The sequence below is a fragment of the Dipodomys spectabilis genome, unplaced genomic scaffold, assembly GCF_019054845.1.
Source record: "Dipodomys spectabilis isolate Male_0828 unplaced genomic scaffold, ASM1905484v1 ptg000178l, whole genome shotgun sequence".
NCBI lineage: Eukaryota > Metazoa > Chordata > Mammalia > Rodentia > Heteromyidae > Dipodomys > Dipodomys spectabilis.
Genome location: NW_024870855.1, coordinates 899,953 through 921,997, shown reverse-complemented (window position 1 = coordinate 921,997; position 22,045 = coordinate 899,953). Strand labels below are relative to the sequence as shown.

Below are 22,045 nucleotides of genomic sequence, written 5' to 3'. Positions count from 1 at the left end.
CAACCACGATGCCTGCACAGGGACTCAGCCCCTGCCAACGTTCTCAACCTGTTAGATCTTTGGTTATTGTTAGAGGCTGAATTGTGACTGCACCCCCCCCCCCCCGCCCCCTCCCAGCCCTGTGGATCTGAGGCTCTGGCTGTGTGTAGAGGCAGGGTCTCCTTCAAAGAAGTGATTAAGGTAAGATGAAGTCTTTAGGGTTGGATTTGACTGGTGTCCTTGCAAAAAGAGATTAAGAGAGATACAAGCAGGGAGACAATGCCTTCATCCACAAGCCTAGGAGAGAGCAACCCACTCTGCCCACCCATACCTGGCCTCAGTCTTACAGAGTCTTTAAGTTTCTAAGGAGATAAAATTCCTGTTGTTCAAGCACCCAGTCTGGGGCTTGGGGGTTTTACTCAGACAAAGGTGACCCTTCCCTTAGTGACAGCATTAGAGGAAGGTCTGACTTCCATCCTCTCCCTATTTATAATAAATGATAACCACTGAAATGAGGATTGTTAAGTAGTTTATCTTTTTCCAGTCTGTCATACTGAGCAAATAAAGACCTCTTGCTATTTCACTGTTCAGTAATCGATAACCTAAGTTATAAATTACCATGCCCTCCTTCCACTCACACTGCTGCTCTATGTTTAGATGGGAGTGGTGACCTCCATCACCATAACCCTGTGGGACCCAGGGTCAGACAACACTGCAGTCTGTGTACATTCCTCCCAGGCCTAGGAGAGGGGTAGGTCATCTCTCAGTGTATGCATGCATGCATATGTGCATATATGTATTACACATGCGTGTGTACACATGTATATATATAAATGTACATACATGTACATGTTTATATATATGTACACGTGTGTATTTGTTATCTATTGATTGATTGGTTGATTGTGGGTATCAGGGCTTGAACTCAGGGCCTCTCTTTGAGCTTCTTTGCTCAAGGCTGGTGCTCTAACACTTGGGCCAGAGCTACACTCCTGGCTTTTTTTCTGGTTAATTGGATACAGAGTCTTATGGACTGGCTTTGAAGGCTGGCTTCAGACGATCTTCGGACCTCAGCCTCTTAAGTAGCTAGGCTTACAGCTGTGAGCCACTGGTGCCCAGCTAGCTCTCTTCCTATTTTTATGGTTTGGGAAGGAGAATGCAGCCATTCTGGCTTCATGATGAAGTTTCTTCATAAAGATAAACCACAAATGAACCTTACCTCTAGTTTTGTGCAGCTTATCATACAGATTTTCTGTTTTATGTCATGATAGGACTTGTGCATAGCAACGTCTGTTTACTTGGCTTAACTCATTGAATTGCTTCTCCTCCCCCTCAAAAGGCTGAGAGGGGGCTGGGATTGTGGTTTAGTGGTAGAGTGTTTGCCTAACATGCATGAGGCTCTGAGTTCGGTCCTTGGGTACTACATAAACAACAAAAAGTCATTAAATAAGTCACAGTTAAAGCTGGATGCTGGTGGCTCATGCCTGTAATCCTAGCAACTCAGGAGGCTGAGATCTGAGGATCACGGTTCAAAGCCAGCCCTGGGGCAGAAAAGACTGTGAGACTCCTATCTCCAATAAACCACCAGAAAACCGGAAGTGGCGCTGAGCTCAAGTGGTAGAGCGCTCGCCTTGAGCTGAAGAGCTGAGGGACAGCGCCCAGGCCCAGAGTTCAAGCCCCACGACCGACCAAAAAAAAAAAAAAGTCACAGTTAAAAAAGCAAGGCTGAGACATGCTGTTGGCTCATCCTTCTTTCTTTGCCCCATTTGTATGTGAATGGTGGCTGATGAATTTGTTTTAGGGCTATGTGAATTAAAAAAAAATTAAACGAATTTATTTTTGTGTGAGGGTACTGGGGCTTGAACTCAGGGCCTCACCCTCTCAGTCAAGGCTGGAATTCTTTCACTTGAGCCACACCTCAGTTTCTGGCTTTTTGCTGGTTAACTGGAGATAAGAGTCCTGTGGGCTTTTCTGCCTGAGCTAGCTTTGAACCATAATTCTTATACCTGGGGCTTCTGAGAAGTGAGGATGACAAGCCTGAGCCGCTGGAGCTCTTACTGTGTGCATTTGGTTATAATACTATATATACATTACATATGTATAATATATAAATTTGTATAATATATAAACATACATATTATATTTATAATATATAAACTATATATAATATAAATATATATATATGTTATATACCTTAAACCTTTTTTTTTTTTAAACTGGTCTTAGGGTTTGAACTTAGGGCCCGGGCACTGTCCATGAGCTTCACTCTACCACTTTAGCCACAGCGCCACTTCTGGCTTTTTCTGAGTGGTTTATTGGATATAATAATCTTACAGACTTTCCTGCCTGGGCTGGCTTTGAACCACAGTCCTCAGATCTCAGCCTCCTTAATAGGAATACAGGAGTGAGCCACTGGGCCAGAGCACTGTTCATGAGCTTTGCTCTACCACTTTAGCCACAGCTCCACTTGTGGCTTTTTCTGAGTGATTTATTGGATATAATAATCTTACAGACTACTGCCTGGGCCTGGGCTGACTTTGAACAATAATCCTCAGATCTCAGCCTCCTGAATAGGATTACAGGGGTGAGTCACCATTGCCTGGCTTATTTATGTATTTCTTTCTTTCTTTCTTTTTTCTTTTCTTTTTTTTTTTTTTTGGGTCTGGTCTTGGGGCCTGAACTCTGGGCCTGGGCACTGTCCCTCAGCTCTTCAGTTCAAGGCTAGCGCTCTACCACTTGAGCCACAGCGCCACTTCCGGCTTTTTTTTTTTCCTGCTTATGTGGTGCTGAGGAATCGAACCCAGGGCCTCATGCATGCAAGGCAAAGTGCTCTACCACTGAGCCACCTTCCCAGCCCACTCTTTTTTTTTCTTTTTGTTGGTCATGGGGCTTGACCTCTGGGCCTAGGTGCTGTCCCTCAGCTCTTCAGCTCAATGCTAGTGCTCTGCCACTTGAGCCACAGTGCCCCTTCCTACTTTTTCTGCTTATGTGGTGCTGAGGAATCGAATCCAGGGCCTCATTCATGCAAGGCAAGCGTTCTACCACTGAGCCACCTTCCCCTTATTTATGTATTTCTTTTGGTGCTGGGGATCAGACTCTGTGCTCTGGAACTCTCCAGACTCTGGGGTCTGTCATCATGCTCTCTCATGGAGCTACACATCAGTTTCTGTGTGTAGTTATTGAATGCTTTTGAGTGTTGTATGAGGCTCCTTAGCTGATTCACCTTCTACCATCCTGGCATGAACACACGATTGGCCTATTGCCTGCTCAATGCCAGCTTGGGGAAAGCTCTGCCGAGGGGTGGGACAGAGTTATGTGGAGAACAAGCAGCCAAGTAACAGGCGGAGGAAGCAAGCCCTCCGGCTTCCATTGTAGTGTGGGGACGAGTGAAAACATGCTGGGAATTGGTGGGTTCTCTCAGATTTCTGTGGGGTTCTAGAAAGTTCATTTATATGACCCAACATGATTGGAATTTTCGATGATTCACAGATGGCTGAACAAACTCAAATTTACCTTGACTCTTTTCATAATGCTAGTGATTATAGCCATGAAGTTTTAGAGACTTTTTAGAAAAAAATCTCACTCTTGCTATGTACTTTTTTTTTTTTTTTTTAAATGCTGGTACTGGGGCTTTGACTCAGGGCCTTACTCTCTCCCTTGACATCCCCCCCCCCAAGGCTGGCCCTCTACTACATCCATTTTTAGTTTTTTGCTATTTAATTGGTTGCAAGAGTCTCCTAGACCCTTTGTCCAGGCTGACTTCAAACATCAAGCCAGGCTTATAGGTGTGAGTCACCAGCATCCAGCTTTGTATGGCTTTGTCCAAGGTAAAATTTAATAGTAACAACAAAAGCATAGTTTATAGTTTAATTGTGTCTGCCAAGCTTGTGTTGAATGGAATTGTCCTTTCTCCCCTGGGACTTTGGTCTCCCAGAGGGAGTAGGCCAGGTAGCCCTATCTCTGAACCTGAGGCCTTTTTGAGAGGAGAGTGTGCTTGTGGGGTAGGGTGGAGCTTTGCCATTCACCAGAGTTGTAGATATAGACACAGACACACAGAAACACATTTCAAACACATGGTCACCCGTTCACACAGCCACAGACACTCAGCTACTCACTGTTGAGAACTTGCAACCCCCCTCAACCCCCCTCACATATAGATATGCAGATACACACGTGTGTGCATGCGCACACTAACACACTGTTATACTAACCCACTCTATTCCCTTTTTAAAAATATTTCATTTTTATTGAAAAGGTGATGAGCAGGGTTACAGTTACATAAGTAAGGTAATGAGTACATTTGTTTTTAATCATTGTTACCCCATCCCTCCCTATCTCCCACTTACCCCTCCCTATTCCCCTCTCCCCCCCCAAGTTGTAATGTTCCTATCCAACATAGTGTCAAGTGAGTATCAATGTTCATACTTTGTCCAGCTGTTTCTGCAATTCCCTTTTCCTTCCGCATATTGGATAATCTTATATGCAAGACACAAGGGACAGAAAACTAAGGGAAATGAAAAGAAAAACAGAACAAACAACATACAGGGTCTAATAAGAACCTCTTGTTTCCATATCTTGTAGTTCATGTGGACATACTTCATTACATATGGTCTCATGCACTAAGCAGCTGGGTTATTGAGATCTTGTTTAGAATATCATAGACATACTCTATCTAGTTCTTACAAATGAGGGAAATCACGCAACCTACTTTTCTTTGGGTCTGGCTTACTTAATATAATTTTTTCCAGGTCTATTCACTTTTATTTCTTGTGTTGCTAGAGATCAGACCCAGGGACCTTGCTTCACTTTAAATATCCACTCTCATGTTCAGACACTCCCCCTGATGTACATGCCCACCCTTGGGGTGCAGTTGTCCCTTTCCCCCCACTCCTCTCCTCCCTCCTGTTGACCTGCTGGCTGGGAGACAAGAGTTATCGACATCAGGAGATCCAGGCGCCCACATAAGCAGGTGTGGGTTGGGCACAGCCTTGTTTGTTTGTGGTTGTCCGTGGTAACTATAGATTAGGCCCCAAGCAGAGCTGAGAGAAGGCCATAAAGTGGCTCTTACGCAGGCCTCTCCAAGGAGCCTGGCCACCCTCAGGAGAGGGAGTGCCAGGGCCCAGTGCCCCTACTCACAGCTCACAGTCCAGGGCTCTCTCTGGAGGTTTTGCTTTGGTTGCCAGTGAGAGCGCTGTGCTTTCTCCACACCCCCACTGCAGTCACCTCTTGTCGCTGACTTCCAAGGACTTTAGGAGAATTGTAGTTGGTCAGACTCTGCGAGGGTTTGCATGTAACCCCTGTCTGACTCAGGATGAAAGCTTGCAGACAGTGCTTGGGCCTGTGGTCACGTGTCTGTGGGTTTGATCTATGGAGGGGCCTTCCTGGGGGTTTGTCCTGATGTGTTCTCAGCTAGTTGTCAGCTTTGATGTGGCTTGCTCAGAAGGGCTACATTGAGGGGAGGGGGCGGTGGTCACGGAGCTCTGGGACCCTGGACAGGACAGCCTTATCCTTATCAACCTGGCACTGGTGCTCATGCCTGTAATCCTAGCTACTCAGGAGCCTGAGATTTGAGGATTATGATTCAGAGCCAGGCCAGGCAGGAAAGTCTATGAGACTCTTATCTTTAATTAACCACCAGAAAACAGGAAGTGGCATTATGGCTCAAAGTGATAGAGTGCTAGCCTTGGGGGACATTGCCCAGGCTCTGAGTTCAACATGACTGACATTAAAAAAAGAGATTACCGCCAGGTGCCAGTGGCTCACACCTGTAATCCAAGCTACTCAGGAAGCTGAGATCTGAGGATCATGGTTCAAAGCCAGCCCGGGCGAGAAAGTCCGTGAGACTTTTATCACCAATAAACCACTAGAAAACCAGAAGTGGCTCAAGTGGTAGAGTGCTTGCCTTGAGCTGAAGAGCTGAAGGATAGCGCTCAGGCTGAGAGTTCAAGCTCTACAACTGAAAAAAAAAAATTGCCTTGTGGCCTGGGCAGAGCCCAGCTAGGTGCCTCCCACTGGCTCTCAGTGTCAGCCAGCTACTGCTGAGTTTTCAGGGTCTGTCCATGGCTGGGTTGAGACCCTAAAGGGACATCAGCATCTTCATGCCAAGGAAGGTTAGTCAAACAAACCTTGCCCATGACACTTCCTTTCTGCCGAGTGAAAAGTCGCAGCCAGAGCCAGAATTGGAGATGGAGCAAGCAGGTGATGTGCCACCCTGGATCCATCACCTGCTCTCCATTCTTACGAGATGCCCTTCCTTGGTCAGCTGTCCAGATCCACCTAGTTCTGGTCCTGGAATGTGGTCCATCTGGGATGCAGCACGCATAAGGGCTTTGGGCTGAATCTCTTAATGGCTTCTGTTTTAGAAGGCTCTGTCTGTTTCCAAAGCCATTTAGAAACTCATTCCTTCTTCCCTTCCTCAAACTGCAACGTGTTCCTGCAGAACTGAGAACACACAGATAAAAATCCACGTGTTCTGCTTATTAGGTGCTGTGTGTATGTGAGCGCATGTGTGTGCATGCGCAGGTGGGATAGCTAGCTAGAGGGAAGATCAGGTGCCAGGACAGAAGATCCCTGCCCCCCAGCTAACATGAGTCATAATCCTGGTGGAGCAATGTGTCCCAGACAGAAGAATGACCATTCACATATTCCTTGAGGAACTTAATTGAGGAAGATAAGCAAGAGAGCTATAAATAATTGCCAAAGGAAGAGGCAGGGTCATGCTGCCGCCCACTTCCAGCTGCAGTGACAGTTAGTCAGCTCCCTGGCATCTCCCCTCCTTTCCACATTTTTAGAAAGAAAATGAGTTGAGCACAGCAGCGGGGGAGCCAGACTTGGATTCCTTCCCGCAGATGCTGTTTCTGGTCAGGTTCTAGTCTGACCCCCTAACCCCACATGAATATGGGATGTTCTGTGTTCTCATGAGCAGAGACCCTGCTCTGTGTCAGCACTCTTCAGAGCCTACTCTCTTGAGCCTCACAGAGACATTGCAGAGGAAGAGACTGATATTCCCCATAGCAGATGTGAAAACTGAGGCTCATGGCAATTAGCTAGAGTAAGTTGCCTTCTGTCTCCATTGGCTCAGTCATGCCTGATGGTGACCTTTTCTGTTTGGGTTTCAGGCCTGAGTCTTACCATTTTGACCTGATATATGTAAGCCTCCTCTCCTACCCCCTGCTCCTCTGCCCTCAAACCCCCAGCTGGGTTTTGAACTCACGGCCTTGTGCTTGCATCTGGTGACAGTTTCACATCCCCAGCCCTTGCATTTTAACCCTTTAATTAATTAATTTTTACTTCTTTTTTTATAATACTAGTACTGGGGCTTGGGTGCTGTCCTTGAGTTTTTGTGCTCAAGGCTAGCATTCTTCCACTTGAGCAACACACTTCTGGCCTTTCTGGTAGTTTAATGGAGTCTCATGGGCCTTCCTGCCTGGGCTGGCTTCAAACTGTGATCCTCAGGGTCTCAGCTTCCTGAGTAGCTAGGATGACAGGCGTGAGCCTCTGGCCCCTCTTAATGAGAAGCTCTCTGGCTGTCAGAGGGCTGTGGTAGAGCCACCGGAAGGACCTGTTGTCCGCTCTCAGTTCCACCTGCAGAGGGCAGTCCACTCTGGAGAGCAGTGTGCGCGGGTGTGGGTCTGAGGTGGGGTGGCTTGGGGACAGCTTGAATCCCACTGTGCAGATCCCTCCATGTTTTCTGAATGCAGCTTCCCAGGTGCTTCAGTGCCAAAGGGCTGATGGGTCTGGAAGTTTCTGCCCTGGGGCCACCAGCTGCTTGCAGTAGAAGTTGGCACTCTGAGTGATAGCCTTGTTCATGGGAGGCCCTGTGATTTTTTTTCTGAAAGCCTTAAAAAAGAACTCAAACTTCCCCAAAGTTAACAAAACCTGGATTCTGTTGTTTTCAGTTATTGCGCTTTCTCAAGCTAAGTTTTCTGAGAATCCCCTGGCTTACCTCTTTCTTCTCCCTTTAAGGTGGTGACACCCTGCTGTGTACAAGTCCACCGGGAACAGGTCAGTCCTTTGTGTTTCTTTTGGGGGCCTTTTTACTTTGGTGGTAGGTCTGTCTGTCTGTCGTGTCCCCTCACCAATATCAAATTTGCTGGGCCTTGTTGCTCAGCTGGCATTCTACCATCTGAGCCATGCCTCCAGCCTGGTTATTTTGGAGATGGAGTCAAGCCAACTTTTCTCTCCTGGTTGGCCTCAAATTGCCATCCTCTGGATTGTAGCCTCCTTCCTGAGCAGCAATGTAGATGCTTTGTTTGGACTGTCTTTATAAGTTGTATCTTTTTTTAATACGTTTTTTATTGTAAAAATCCTGTACAGAGGGATTACAGTTACATGAGCAAGGTAATGAGTACATTTCCTATTGAGCATTGTTAACTCCTCCTTTGTTTTTCCCCTACCATCCCTTCCCTCCCACCTCCACAACTACACTTCTACCCTTCCCTCCCTCCACGCCTAAATTGTAAAGTTCATTTTTCAACATAGTGTCTTGTACATCTCATTGTTACAATGGGTTAACCTGTCCCTATTTAAGCATTTTTTCCCCCTTCCCCTCCCTAAGCTAGAGAAGTGTATACAAGATGCAGGACACTGACATCACATACAGTGAAAACAGATTATACTGTGGGGGAGGAACATACAAAGAAACAAAAAAAAAATCACATGGTACATTATAAATACTTACGAACAATATCAAGAAAGAAAAAAACACTTGTATCTTTACCTTGGGGTTCATTTCACTTAACATCATCTTATCTGGTCATATGTACATAGCTTTTGACCTTTTCTGCTTGTCCCAGACATATACTAGTTATTGCAAGTAAGGGAAACCATGGGACCTATGTTTCTTTGGGCCTGGCTTACTTCACTTAATATAATTTTTTCGAAGTCTTTCCATTTCCTAACAAATGGGGCAATGCCATTCTTTCTGATGGAGGCATAGCATTCCATATGTGTGTGTGTGTGTGTGTGTGTGTGTGTGTGTGTGTGTGTGTGTGTGTGTGTGTGTGTGTGTGTGTGTGTGTGTATTACATTTTCTTGATCCATTCATCTACTGAGGGGCATCTGGGTTGGTTCCATATCTTAGCTATGGTAAATAATGCTGTAATAAACAATAGTTGTGCTGGTAGCTTTAGTATGGTCTTGTTTGTGATCATTTGGGTAAATGCCCAAAAGGGGATTGCTGGGTCTTGGGGAGCTCTATGTGGAGTCTTTTGAGGAACCTCCCTACAGCTTTCCAAAGTGTTTGAACAAGTTTACACTCCCACCAACAATGCAGAGGGTTCCCTTCTGTCCATATCCCCTCCAGCATCTGTTGTTATTAGAGTTTTTTTTTTTTTTTCTGTCGGTAGTGGGCTTGAATTCGAATTCTTGATTATAGACATTCTAACTAGGGTGAGGTGGAATCTCAATGTTGTTTTGATTTGCATTTCTTTTATGGCTAGAGAGGTTGAGCATTTCTTCATATGTCTACTGGCCATTCTTATTTCTTCTTCAGAGATGTTTCTCTTTAAGTTATAAGTTGTATCTTCTGGAGCCTTTTTTTCCCTAGGCCAGAGCTCTGTAGGTCCTTTGGCCTCTCAACACTTGGACTTCTTTTCCTTAAAAGGAGAGAATCCATATGTCCCTTTGTAGGAACTGCCTTTGGGTTCAGTAAAATTAACCTTCAGGGCTTGAGTTCCCTAGCTTTTCTCCTTCCTGTCCTCATGATAAAGCAACATACTCAGTGAACCTGTGTCACAGGTGGCAATGTGTTGAGCATGATGCAATGATTCGTAGACATTCAGCCCTGACAGATGCCATATTTTTATCTGATGAAAGGTAAACATACAATAACACTTGGGGTTGTTGTTAGGTAAATACGAATTCTGATCTACTTTTTTTTTAATGAAACTCCAGGCCACCCCCCCCCCCCCCCCCCGCATCTGTCCCACATTTTAACCCTTGTGCCTGATGACTTACCTGCTTCCAGGATAATACCTAGAGACCTGGGAACCCTCCTCTCACTGCTCCCCCCTCCCCCCCCCACCGAAGAAGGACCTCCCTTAGCTTGCTATTTGCTGCTGTCTCTCTTATGACAGGGCATCAGGCCTTCAGAACTGATTTTTGTCACATACCACATCCACTTGGTTTTGCTGGGCATTTTGTGTCTGTGATGATGTTGGTCCTGTCCTTCATGGGCACAGTCCCTGTGGGATGCAGTATGACAGACACCTAGCTCTCCTGACAAAGTTGAGCCCAGATCCTGGACCTACTGCTGAGCCTTGGTCTGCCAGCCCCCCCCCTCATCCCCCCCCCCCCCCCATTTTTTTTTTTTTTTTTTTTTTTGGCTAGTCCTGTGGCTTGACTTCAGGGCCTGGGTACTGTCCCTAAACCTCTTTGTGTTCAAGGCTAGCACTCTTCCACTTGAGCTACAGCCCCAATTCTGCCTTTTTCTGAATAGTTTTCTGAATAATTCATTGGGGACAAGCGTCTCATGGACTGCCTGACCAGGAGTGGCTTTGAACCATGATCTTTAGATCTCAGCCTCCTGAGTAGCTAGGATTATTAAGTGTGAACCACCAGCGCCGGACCAGTTGTTTTTTTTTTTTTTTTCCCATGGGAATGGGATCCTCCTAACCTGGCTGACAGGTAGAGGAAGGACAGGTGATATATGTTACAAATGTCCCATCCACAGTCTGGGGTTTATTACCTCCTCTCTTCACTTCTGGGAACACAAAGTGTGCAGTTTAGGTCACAAGAGAGACCAAAGAAAACTCACTGGGAAGCTTAAGTATCTAAAAATGATGAAAATTGTGCGTGTGTTTGTGTGTTCGTGTGTCCTAGGGCTTGAACTCAGAGCCTGGGCAGTGTCCTTTAGTTTTTCTCACTAAAGCCAGACCACAGCTCCGCATCCTGCTTTTTGGCAATTAATTGGAGATAAGGGTCTCATGGACTTTTTGCCGTGGCTGGCTTTGAACCATGATGCTCAGACCTCACTCTCTTGAGTAACTAGGATTACAGGCATGAGCCCGGTTATACAAATACATTGTAGTGTTGAGAGCTGAGGGCCCTGGGGGTGGAGGGCACTGGCTCCCATCCACACTGCCCATGGTGTCCAGCCCTGCTCTGGGTAACCTCCCCTCTCCCTTCTGGACTCAAGTGGGGGGTGCAGAGTAAGACTGCTTAGCACTCGACTTGGACAGGCTGTGGTTTGCCCCCGTGACTGATGGGAGGTGGGGAAAGGGGTGCTGCTCTCATTTTCCCACAATGCTCCAGCTCTGCTCCTGCCTAAAGGCTTTTTGTGTCCAGATTTGTCCACAAGTCTCTTTCTCCCCCCAACCCCCCCAACTCTTCCGGCCCCCCTCCCCCCACATCATGTCATCCCTGGTGGAAAGTTGTATTTATAATCCAGGCCTAAAGGGGTCTCTACAAGCCCTTGCCTTGAGCTGAAGAGCTGAGGGAAGAGCCCAGAGTTAAAGCCCCACGACCCACAAAAAACCAAACCAAAACAAAACAAAAAAGGGGTCTCTACAAGACTGGTTACCAGCCTTGGCAGCTTGAGTTGAGGATGCCCTGCCCAAAGGTGAGGAGCTTGTCCTGACCTCTCTCTGCATCAGGACACACCTCAATGCTTATGTAGGGGAGGGGCCTGGCCCAGCTTTTGCACACATTCTGGCCACTCAGTGTGCGAATGAGTGAATGTGTGTCTACTATGTGCCATTGTTTGTATTTCGCTGTATAGACAAGCATGTGCTGCGCATGCATATATGAACGTGTTCTGAGTAATTGTTTTTTGTGTGTGGATATATGTGTGTAGTTCTGCATGTGAATGTGTAGATGTTTATATTATGCTTGTAACTATTAGATATATCTGCGTATATATTGTATGTGATTTTGTATATGATTTTGCATATATATATATGTGTATGCATTTAGCATGTGATTTTTGATGGCTGTGTACATGAGTTTCTATGTGTTGTATATAATTGTAATCCATCTATTACGTGTACCTATTATGCATGTGATCTTTATGGTTTCTATGAAGCTATGTGTATGTCACTTGAGGATGGGAATAGCTTTTGGGATGTGTGTACTTGAGTGATTTTAATGTGCTAACATAGAGTGTACTCATGTGTAGCCTACTATGCTCCTAGACTATAGCATAGTAACTGTTATGTTGTGTATATATGTATCAGTACTAGAGTTGGAACTGAGGACCTCATATTTATTTGGCTTTTTTGGTTAAGGTTGGTGCTCTACTGTTTGAGCTACACCTCTACTCCCATCATTTCTGTTCTTTTTTTGTGTGTCAGTTCTGGGGCTTGAACTCAGGACCTGAGTGCTGTCTCTGAGCATTTTTGCTCAAGGCTAGCATGAGCCACAGCTGCACTTCCAGCTTTTCTGGTGATTAATTGGAAATGAGAATCTTGGGTTTTCCTGCTCAGGCTGGCTTCGATCTGTGATCTTCAGATCTCAGACACCTCAGAGGCTAGGATTACAGGCGTCTGGTGGCTGGGTCATATTGCTCTGTGTGTGTGTGTGTGTGTGTGTGTGTGTGTGTGTGTGTGTGTGTGTGTGTGTGTGCGCGTGCGTGCGTGCTTGCTGATCCTGGGGCTTGAATTCAGGGTCTGGGTGCTGTCATTGAGCTTTTGCTCAAGGCTACTCTACTATTTGAGCAACAGCTCTCTCTACTTGAGGCTTTTTTGGTGTTTTTTAAGAGAAAAGAATCTCAAGGACTTTCTTGCTCTGGCTTGTTTCAAACCATGATACTCAGATCTCAGCCTCTTAGATTACAGATGTGAGCCTCTAGCACCTGGCTTATATTATTACTTTATAAGAATGCTTTCATGCTTTCAACTGCCCTTGCTGGGCGCTGGTGGCTCACGCCTGTAATCCTAGCTACTCAGGAGGCTGAGATCTGATCGCGGTTCAAAGCCAGCCCGGGCAGGAGAGACTGTGAGACTCCTATCTCCAATAAACCACCAGAAAACCGGAAGTGGCGCTGTAGCTCAAGTGGTAGAGCGCTCGCCTTGAGCTGAAGAGCTGAGGGACAGCGCCCAGGCCCAGAGTTCAAGCCCCACGACCGACCAAAAAAAAAAAAAAAAAAGAATTGGCACACACAGACACACACGCACACACACAGGACCAGGCCTGTCCCCTGTCAGGATATCGACATCCCCTCCACCTCGGGTCTGCTGGCCTTCTATATGCCTTCAGGGCCCTCTGCATGCTGTGCTGGGGGAAGGGTTTTATAGGTGACACTGAAGTCAGAGGGCATATAGAACATGGTGAGAAGTACAGGGTGGCATGTGCTCTGCTTTAATACCAGCAGCCCTACACATATGTGGGTTCCTTGAAAATCAGTATGTTAGGAAGGCTGGGGTATCACTAGAAAATAAGATTTTTTTTTTATTGTGAAAATACTGTACAGAGGGGTTACAATTACATGGGCAAGATAATGAGTACATTTCTTATCAAGCATTGTAGCCTCCTCCTTTGTTTCCCCTTCCCATCCCTTCCCATCCTCCCCTCGCCCCCCAAAATAAGAATTTTTTTTTTTTGGGTCCGGTCGTGGGGCCTGAACTCTGGGCTTGAGCGTTGTCTCTCAGCTCTTCAGCTCAAGGCTAGCGCTCTACCACTTGAGCCACAGCGCCACTTCTAGCTTTTTTCTTTTTGCTTATGTGGTGCTGAGGAATCGAACTCAGGGCCTCATGCATGCAAGGCAAGCGCTCTACCACTGAGCCACCTTCCCAGCCCAAAATAAGAATTTTTTGACTCTATTGTACTCTCAGAAAGGCAGCTACTCTACCACTTGAGCCTTGCTCTCAGCCCTTTTTGCTTTGGTTTAGTTTTTCAAATGGAATCTTGAGGTTTTTGACTGTAGCCAGTTTCTGACCCTGATCCCATTTATCCCTCTGAGGGGCTAAAATTACAGCTATGAGGTTCCCTTGCCCAGCTTTTTTGTTGAGGAAGGGGAGGTCCTTTCTTATTTTTTTTTTTTTTTTCTGGTCCAGCATAAGCCACAGTCCTCCTTATTTCCACCTGCCAAGTAGCTGGGATTATAGGTATGAGCTCCTATAGCCTGTTCCAGTGTAGCCTCTCGGAACCAGGGTGGTCTGTGTCTGACTGATGTGTCACTATACAGCATGTGTGAACTGGCCATTCATAGTTCTCTGTGACTGGCAGTTCTTAAAGGATAGCCCTGGGCCAGCCATCTCAGTGTTGCATGGGAACTGCAAGAAATGAAATATACTTCCCCAGGCCAGCCAAAACTAACTTGCAGCAGCTGGAGCTCTGGAGCTAGAGACATCTATTTCCACCAGCTTTGGGGGGGTGGGAGGGAGGGCGGGGACACGGGGTGTCCCAGGCCTTCTTAGTCACCCTAAGAATGAGATGAGCTCTCTTATATTTTATCCTCCACGTAGCTTTTCTTCCTAAAGCTGCTTCCTCCTAGCTGCAAGAGGAATCAACACAGGTGGAGAAGGTAGCCCCAGCCCAGTCGCCCCTGTGGTGTGGTGTCCCTGCATGGGCCTTGTGGGGAGGGAGTCTCTGTGGGTGGGTGGAGTCTTCTCACATTGAGATGAACTAGGATGAAGGGGTTCTTGCCTGCCCAGTGCTACTTCTCTGGACAGAGAGCAAACAGTCTTGTTTTCTTTCCTGGCACTGAATGGGTTGAGAATCTTCTGGCACAGGCCCTGGCAGTTTGAATTGGCACACTGTCTGACACCCATATCCTGGCGTGGCACCTGAGAGTCACTGGACTTGTGTGGGTCCTGGCTAGGTTACCTGAGAATGGGTTTTATCTTCCTTGATAGCCATCCAATGAGTGCCTGCCTTGTGTCAGAGAAGCGAAGGAAGTCTCCAAGGTCATAGCCAGTGAGACAGGCCAATCACATGGCCAGCCGTGGCCCAGCTTTGATTTCCTTGGCCCAGCCATGGCTGCACCTGTGTGTGTGTGTGTGTGTGTGTGTGTGTGTGTGCGCGTGCGCACGCGCGCTGGGACTTGAACTCAGGGCCTGGGTACCATTCCTGAGTTTTCTTTCTTTCTGTTTTGGCTCAAAGCTAGTGCTCTACCACTTGAGCCACAGCTCTACTTTAGCTTCTTGGTTAATTAATTGGAGATGAGAGTCTCCTGGACTTTCCTGCTGGGCTGGCTTTTAACTGCAATCCTGAGTAGTTAGGATTACAGGCATGAGCTACTGGTGCCGGGCTGTGGCTGTACTTCTAAAGATAAAGATGCTGCCATTGGTCATTGGTGCTCCCCCCCCCCCCCCCCCACCCGGTATCCAGTGAGTAAGAATCACTGAGTTTCTGGGCCTCTGTGTCTTGCCAGTTCTCTGAACAGGTCGGAGATGGACAAGGGGTTGGAAAGCTTGCCCATGGTTGCATTGCTTCTGGCTGCTGATGACAGGCAGCCAGCCAGCCAATGGTCTGGTCTCTGTGCTGCCTGTGCTGAGGTGGGCAGGTGCCTCCTCCGGCCCCCTTTCTCTTCCCCTCTGACCTCTGATGCCTTTGGGGGTCATGTTGATGCGCTAATCCAGCTCTGTGATTCCCCAGCCTTGCAAGTAGGAAGCATGTTCCTGCTTGATGTCCCATCACAGCCATGGCCAGTGTTCAGCACTGTGGACGTGCTTCTGCTGCCAAGGATCTGAACTCCCTTGAGTGAGCTACTGGATGCTAAGAGCTGTTTGCCTGCTCTGTTCTACCCTGGTTGGCCCTTCCTCTGCCTGGTCCTGTGCCTGCTTCATGCCACCTTCCTCCGCATGTATTCCAAATACAGGGAGCTTCTAGGTCTGCCAGGCTTGGGGTACAACATTTTGGAAACTGTCATCATTTGGTCTTTGACAGAGAAGAGGCAGTGAAGGACCCCCACCAGCCAGATGTGTTGATGTATTGTGACTTACTTGTAAGGACAGCAGTGTCCCCATAAGCATCTAGGGTGGGGAGGGAGGAGGGAGGCTTTATGACTTGAGAGGAAACCTTTCCCAAGGGAGTGGTGCATTGATCCTGTGGCTGTTTACCTGGGACATTTTTTTTTTCTGTTTCTTTTTCCAGGGGCAGAATTTTCTTTGGTTGATAGCTGTTGCTTATGAAAGTGTAAAGCTGAGGTTTGAGCAAGGCTGTCAATCAGTGTGATTGGTAATAGGAGCTCAGGAGCAGGCCTGCCTTTGCCAATTAACCAGGCACTGAGTTGTTTGGGAGCCAATGGGAAAAGGAAATCTCTGTTATGGACAGGCATCTTATCTGAAAGGAGAGAATAAAGCACGAACCAGCAGAGAAAATGTCTCCTGTGGGTAGGCAGGTCTGGAATGTGTTGACTCAGTTGCTGTGAGTAGGCGCTGAGCTCAGAGCTATAGGCCAGATGTTTCTGTCTGTTCATAGGTGTGCTGCCATAATTATTTTAGCAAAAGCTATAATGAGCTTCTCTCTTTCAGTGACCGCATCTTAGAACTGTATAGGGACCAGGGCAGCTTTCTCACCTGCTTACATCACACTGTGGAGGTGTTCTAGAAAATAGGATTCTCTGTGAATGGAAGAGAAAGTTCCTCACATCACATGCAGGCCTGCAATAACCCTGTGACTTTGATCTGAGTCCTTTCACTCTTGTGGCTCCTGCTCTGCTCTTCCATCGCATGTAACAATGTATTAAGATCCCCAGTGTGGGTTACGGTTATGCATGCAGGAAATACATGGTGGACGGAGAGAGCTTGATAAGCCATTCCTTGGAGTTGGGAGGATAGCGAAGTTTTTCTTCAGCCTTGCCATATGTTTTCTGTTTCTTCTTCTCTTGCCATCTGATGGGAGAGAACCAGTGGGGTGAGCTCCAGCCTGCATCCTCTGCTTCCTGAGGGGGTGAGCTATCACTGAGCAGGCTTAGATTGCTCTGTGTCCTGCGATCCTCCAGAACCCATGTTCTGCCTGCACCCTCCCTCACCCCCAGTTGGTAGTTGCTGGTTTCCATGATCCTTCCTCAGACCTCCGACAGTGGCTGACAGTGGCCTGACAGATCTTCATCTAGTTTCAGTGGCAAAGTTCTTCCTTCATCTTGTGTTTGTTTTCATGTGCCATCCAAGTGAGCTGATGTGTATCAGTTCACTCCGGGATGTGGATGTGGGCTTTGGGCGGATATCCTGCAGTCCACGCATGTGGTCCAGTCTCCACCGTCACTGCTGGATCAGCCCTGCGGAAGTATACTATTTACAGAGTGGTCGTGAAAGAGGCCTGGCCTATATTCCTGGCTTCTTCCGGTGGCCTCCTGGTGGCCTCCCGGTGGCCGTGTGTGGGCCAGTGGCAGCCACAGGTCAGGAGCATGCCCACACAGACTGCTTTTCTCATTTGTCATGTGGAAGAGAGGCATATGAGAATAGTTTCTAAGTCACAATGACTGGAGTTCTCTTCAAGGGAAGCTAATGAGCCAGGCTGTTTGTGCAACCCAGAGTTACACAGGGTAAGGCTAGAGTTTTCAAACTTGGCTTTGCCAGTGAAGTCCCTAAGATGGGTGTATACGATTGGCATGTGTTTCCGTGTCTGTGTCTTTTGTGTGGTCCTTGAGATGGTCGCACAGTGCGTGGTGTGTATGTTTCTGTGTCTGTGTCACTCTTGTAAATGCATGTGTGTTGAATGTGCCTGTTGGTACGTTATTCATGAAGGTTTGTTTAAACTCACAAGACCACGTATAACTGCTGTCCCACATGAAGGACAAACTGACTATTCAGAAATCTGCTTCTCCTTACATTTTCCAGAAACCCATGCTAGTCTCTTTAAGGTCCCCGGTTATTTCTGAAAGAATGGCCACCAGGTGCTTGGGTAGAGGCTGTAAATTGGTGAAAAGAGCGTCTGTCGGCAGCTTATGCCTGTAATCCTAGCTGCTCAGAAGGCCGAGATCTGAGGATCACAGTAAGAAGCCAACTGGAAAGGAAAGTTTGTGAGACTCTTATCTCCAGTTAACCACCAAAGAGCCGGAAGTGTAATCACCAAAGAGCCGGAAGTGGACCTGTGGTTCAAGTGATAGAACGCCAGCCGTGAGCAAAAAAGCTAAGGAACAGCACCTAGGCCTTGAGTTCAAGACCCAGTACCAGCACCAGAAAGAAAAGAAAGAGAAGGAAGGAAGGCAGGAAGGAAATATAGTAACAGCAAATTCCAGCACTTAAGCTTTACATTTCTGGGCTTGGAACGAGTCATTGAGGTCAGCCTTGTGACCCAGAGCTTGAGGCCTGAGGAGGTCTCTCCTACAGTGGTTTTACTGTGTGAATTTTATCCCAAATGCCTTCATATAAAAATCCCTGTGTATGAATTTCTGCCTCCCAAATCATGTGTTTATTTGGACATCGGTCATATCTTGGTAGCCAGTGTCTTCTACCACCACGGCAAACTTCTAGCACACAAAAACTTGGCACATCATACACAGCAAAGTCTTAGCTATGTGCTTACCACTGTCCTTCGAAACTGCCCTACAGGACATGTGTCCGTGTGTCAACACATGAATGGATTTGGCTACAGTCATCTTGAGCTCATGGGGCCTCTTAGGTTAAAGACCATGCATTCCATTTGACTCAGGGAACCAAATTGCACATCTCTGTTTTGGCAAAAGCCAAGTGAGACCTCAAAGTAATAATAACAACAACAACAACAATATAATAATAACAAATATATATTGTAACTCAGCACATCATAGTTATCGTAGAGAAATGCTATTGTTAACCTGAGCATGAAGTATGGGCGCGTTGGAAGGTACCTTGGAGGGCTTCGGTAAGAGGGAGACTTGCCAGGTGCTGGTGGCTCACGTCTGTAATACTATCTGCTCAGGAGGATGAGATCTGAGGATTGTGGTTCCCAACCAGCCTGAGCATGAAAGGTTGAGAGACTTTTATCTTCAATTATAACCAGCAAAAAGCTGAGGCTGTGTGGCTTACGTGGTAGAGCATCAGCCTTGAGCAAAAGAGCTAAGGGACAGTGCTCAGGCTCTGAGTTCACGCCCTAGTATCAGTTTAAGAAAAAAAAAAGGTGGGGAGACACTAGGAAGATGCAGCGATGCAGACAGGATGGAAAAGCTTAGGAGAGTATGATTAGGTTAGGCTCACTAAGGTGTGCCATGCCTGGAGTTAATGTAAGCCCAGAGTTCCTAGAGTGCTGTCCCTGCGCATGGTAGAACCTCAGGGCTTTTTCTAGCTCTGGGTCTTAGAGGCAGCCTTGAGACCAGAGTCCCATTTGGTCTTTCAAAATGGGACCAGGGTCCAACTTCTTCTGGGTCCTGGAGCAAGTCTCTTGGGGAGGTTTAGTCAGCATTCCTTAATATTAAGGTAAACACTGAGAGCTAGGGTAGGGATGGTGGGGGTGTTGTATGAAAACTACAATACTTAATTGTTTCTCTGATTGGAGACTTTAAAAAATCCATTGATATTATGAACAGAAGGGTTACAGTTATGTAAGTTAGGTAAAGAGAATACATTTCGTTTTGAACAGTGCCACCCCTTCCTTCGCTCTCTCCTAGTTTTTCCTTCCTGTTCCCACTCACAAGTTGTATAGTTCATTTTAAACATAGTGACTGGAGACCTTAAAAATTTTGGTGTCCGTATTGGGGCTTGAATTCAAAGCTTGTGCATTCATTATTCTTAGCTTTTTGGTGGTTAACTGGAGATAAAGTTCTTTTAAACTTTCATGCTCAGGCTGGTTTGAGACGTTTTTAGATCTCAGCCTCCTAAGTAGCTAGGATTATGGGTGTGAGCTTGCCAGCACCTAGCAAGAAGCAGCAGAGAATGCTTGCTTAGGAGTCAGGCCAGTGGTTTTTTGGTTTTTGTTTTTATTTTGTGCCAGTCCTGGGCCTTGAACTCAGGGCCTGGGTGCCATCCTTGAGCTTTTTTGTTTAAAGCTAGTGTTCTACTACTTGAGCTACAGCTCCACTTTTGCCTTTTTGGTGGTCCAGTGATAGGAGTATCACAGACTTTCCAGTCCAGGCTGGCTGTGAACCACAATCCTCAGATCTAGGCCTTCTCAGTAGCTAGGATTACAGGCATAAGCCATTGGCTCCTGGAGCCAGGCCAGTTTTGATGGATGATTCTAGAAGGGTTCAGCTCTTTTCCTGCAGGGTCTTAGCTAGGCCGCCCTGAGGCCTGGTGAGCTAGCAGGCAGAACTCTGGATGTCTGTGGCTCTCGCCTACTGCAGGCTAAACTTTGATCTATACTTTTCTTTGATCTTGCCATCCCCTCCCACACCTAAAATAACAGCCGGCCTGTGGCTGTTTCCAGCTTGGAGGGCGGGAATTGTCTGGATTTCTGGGAAAGGCACCCTGTTTTGAGCTCCTTGGCTGCAGCCTTACTGGTATCCTCTGTCGCCAGAAGCTTCCCGCTTGCAGTCTACTTTCTACAGGGAAATCTGGAAAACCTTCTACACCTGAAAGAAAAGGCATTGAGGACTCCCCCCCCCCCCTTTTGTAACTGATCCCCTCCACAGCCATTGTCCCCCTCCACAGAGGAAGGGAATGGAGAGGCCTCCACTCAAAGAAGGTGGTGACCTGGGTGGTGTTACCTTACACCCAGCCTTAGCTAATGATTAAAAGCCCACAGGCCTGAGTCACACCCGTGGTGACCACGTTCTGTGTCACCAGGTGTGTGGTGCAGCAGATCCAGTCTGTGGCAGAATTCCCACAGGCATGGTAGCTCACTTGTGTCTGTGGGGTTGGGGTTGATGTTCGTACCTGGGCCTGGGGACCCTCATTGTGAAGTAAGAGGTGAGGCCAGCACACCTGAGTTCTTTTTTTTTTTTTTTGGGGGGGGGGTCCGGTCGTGGGCCTGAACTCTGGGCCTGGACGCTGTCCCTCAGCTCTTCAGCTCAAGGCTAGCGCTCTACCACTTGAGCCACAGCGCCACTTCCGGCTTTTTTTTTTTTCCTGCTTATGTGGTGCTGAGGAATCGAACCCAGGGCCTCATGCATGCAAGGCTAGCGTTCAACCACTGAGCCACCTTCCCAGCCGGACATCTGAGTTCTTTGGACCCTGGACCCACCTTCTCCTGGGCCCTCAAGAGGGTGTCATCCAGAGTCACTTTCGCTAAAGCAAAATTAAAATACCAACTTGAGTCCCCAGGACAGGAAGCCTGGAAGCCAATCTCCTTCCTTCCCTCCCTCCCTCCCCTCCAATGACTTTCCCCTCCCTTCCTTCCCCCTTCCCTCTGGCCCCTCCCTTTCTTTTTCCTCCCTTTCCCTCCTCTCCAATTTTTTCTCCCTTCTCCCTTTTCACCCCTCTTTTCCCTCCTTCTTTCCTCCCTTTCAACTCAAAGCCTCATACTTGCCTAGTTTTCTTGCTGGACTAGTTAATTGGAGATTTAAGAGTCTGATTTTTTGTGTGTGTGTGCTTGTGCTGGCTCTGAACCATGATCCTCTAGAACGCAGCCTCTTGAGAAGTTAGGATTATAGGTGTGAGCTACAGGTGCTTGCCTTGAAGCAGTGCTTTGAATGAATGAATGAGTGAATGCTTCCAAATCCACTGGCTGGCTTACTGTCCACAATGAATAAGGAAAAAGGAATCATGTGTGTTCATGTGACTGGCTTTGAAGGTAGTGGCCACACGATGCAGGGTTGAGGTGGAGGGTGGCTATATCCTATAAATACTAACCAGGTAAACCAAATGTTGCTTTATTTCCTTTTTTGGTGCTGCGGTATATGCTCAGGAGCATGAGTTTGCTAAGCAGGTGCTCTAACTCCTGACCCATGCCTCCAGCCCTTTTTTGCACTGGTTGTTTTGGGGATAGGGTTTCACCTCATGCCTTGGTCTATGATAGACCCTGACTCTCCTATTAACATGCCACTATGCCCAGCTTCTTCCACAGCTTCTTCTTTGCCCAGGCTAGCCTGGAGCCACAGGCCTCCTAGCCTCAGCCTTTCAGGTATGACAGGTGTCAACCACTGGTGTCTAGGTGTTTGCATCTTTCTATTACTTAGAATTGGGGACCAGGGTTGGAGGAGTGGCTCATGTAGTAGACCACTAGCCAATGAGTGAAAGCATCCGGTACTGAGTTTGAGTCCTGGTCTTGGACCAAGAAAAAGAAAAGAAGAGACCAAATTGGAGACCTCTCAGCATGTGGCTGAGTGCTA

General features: G+C 47.2%; 1 protein-coding gene across 1 annotated transcript in view; it reads left to right on the top strand.

The window, feature by feature from the left end:
* Tns3 (tensin 3) overlaps positions 1–22,045 on the top strand; it is a 201,657-nt gene that overhangs the window by 39,520 nt on the left and 140,092 nt on the right. The window contains 1 exon segment of the mRNA XM_042694968.1: positions 7,945–7,983. The gene's annotated coding sequence lies outside the window, so the exon portion shown is untranslated.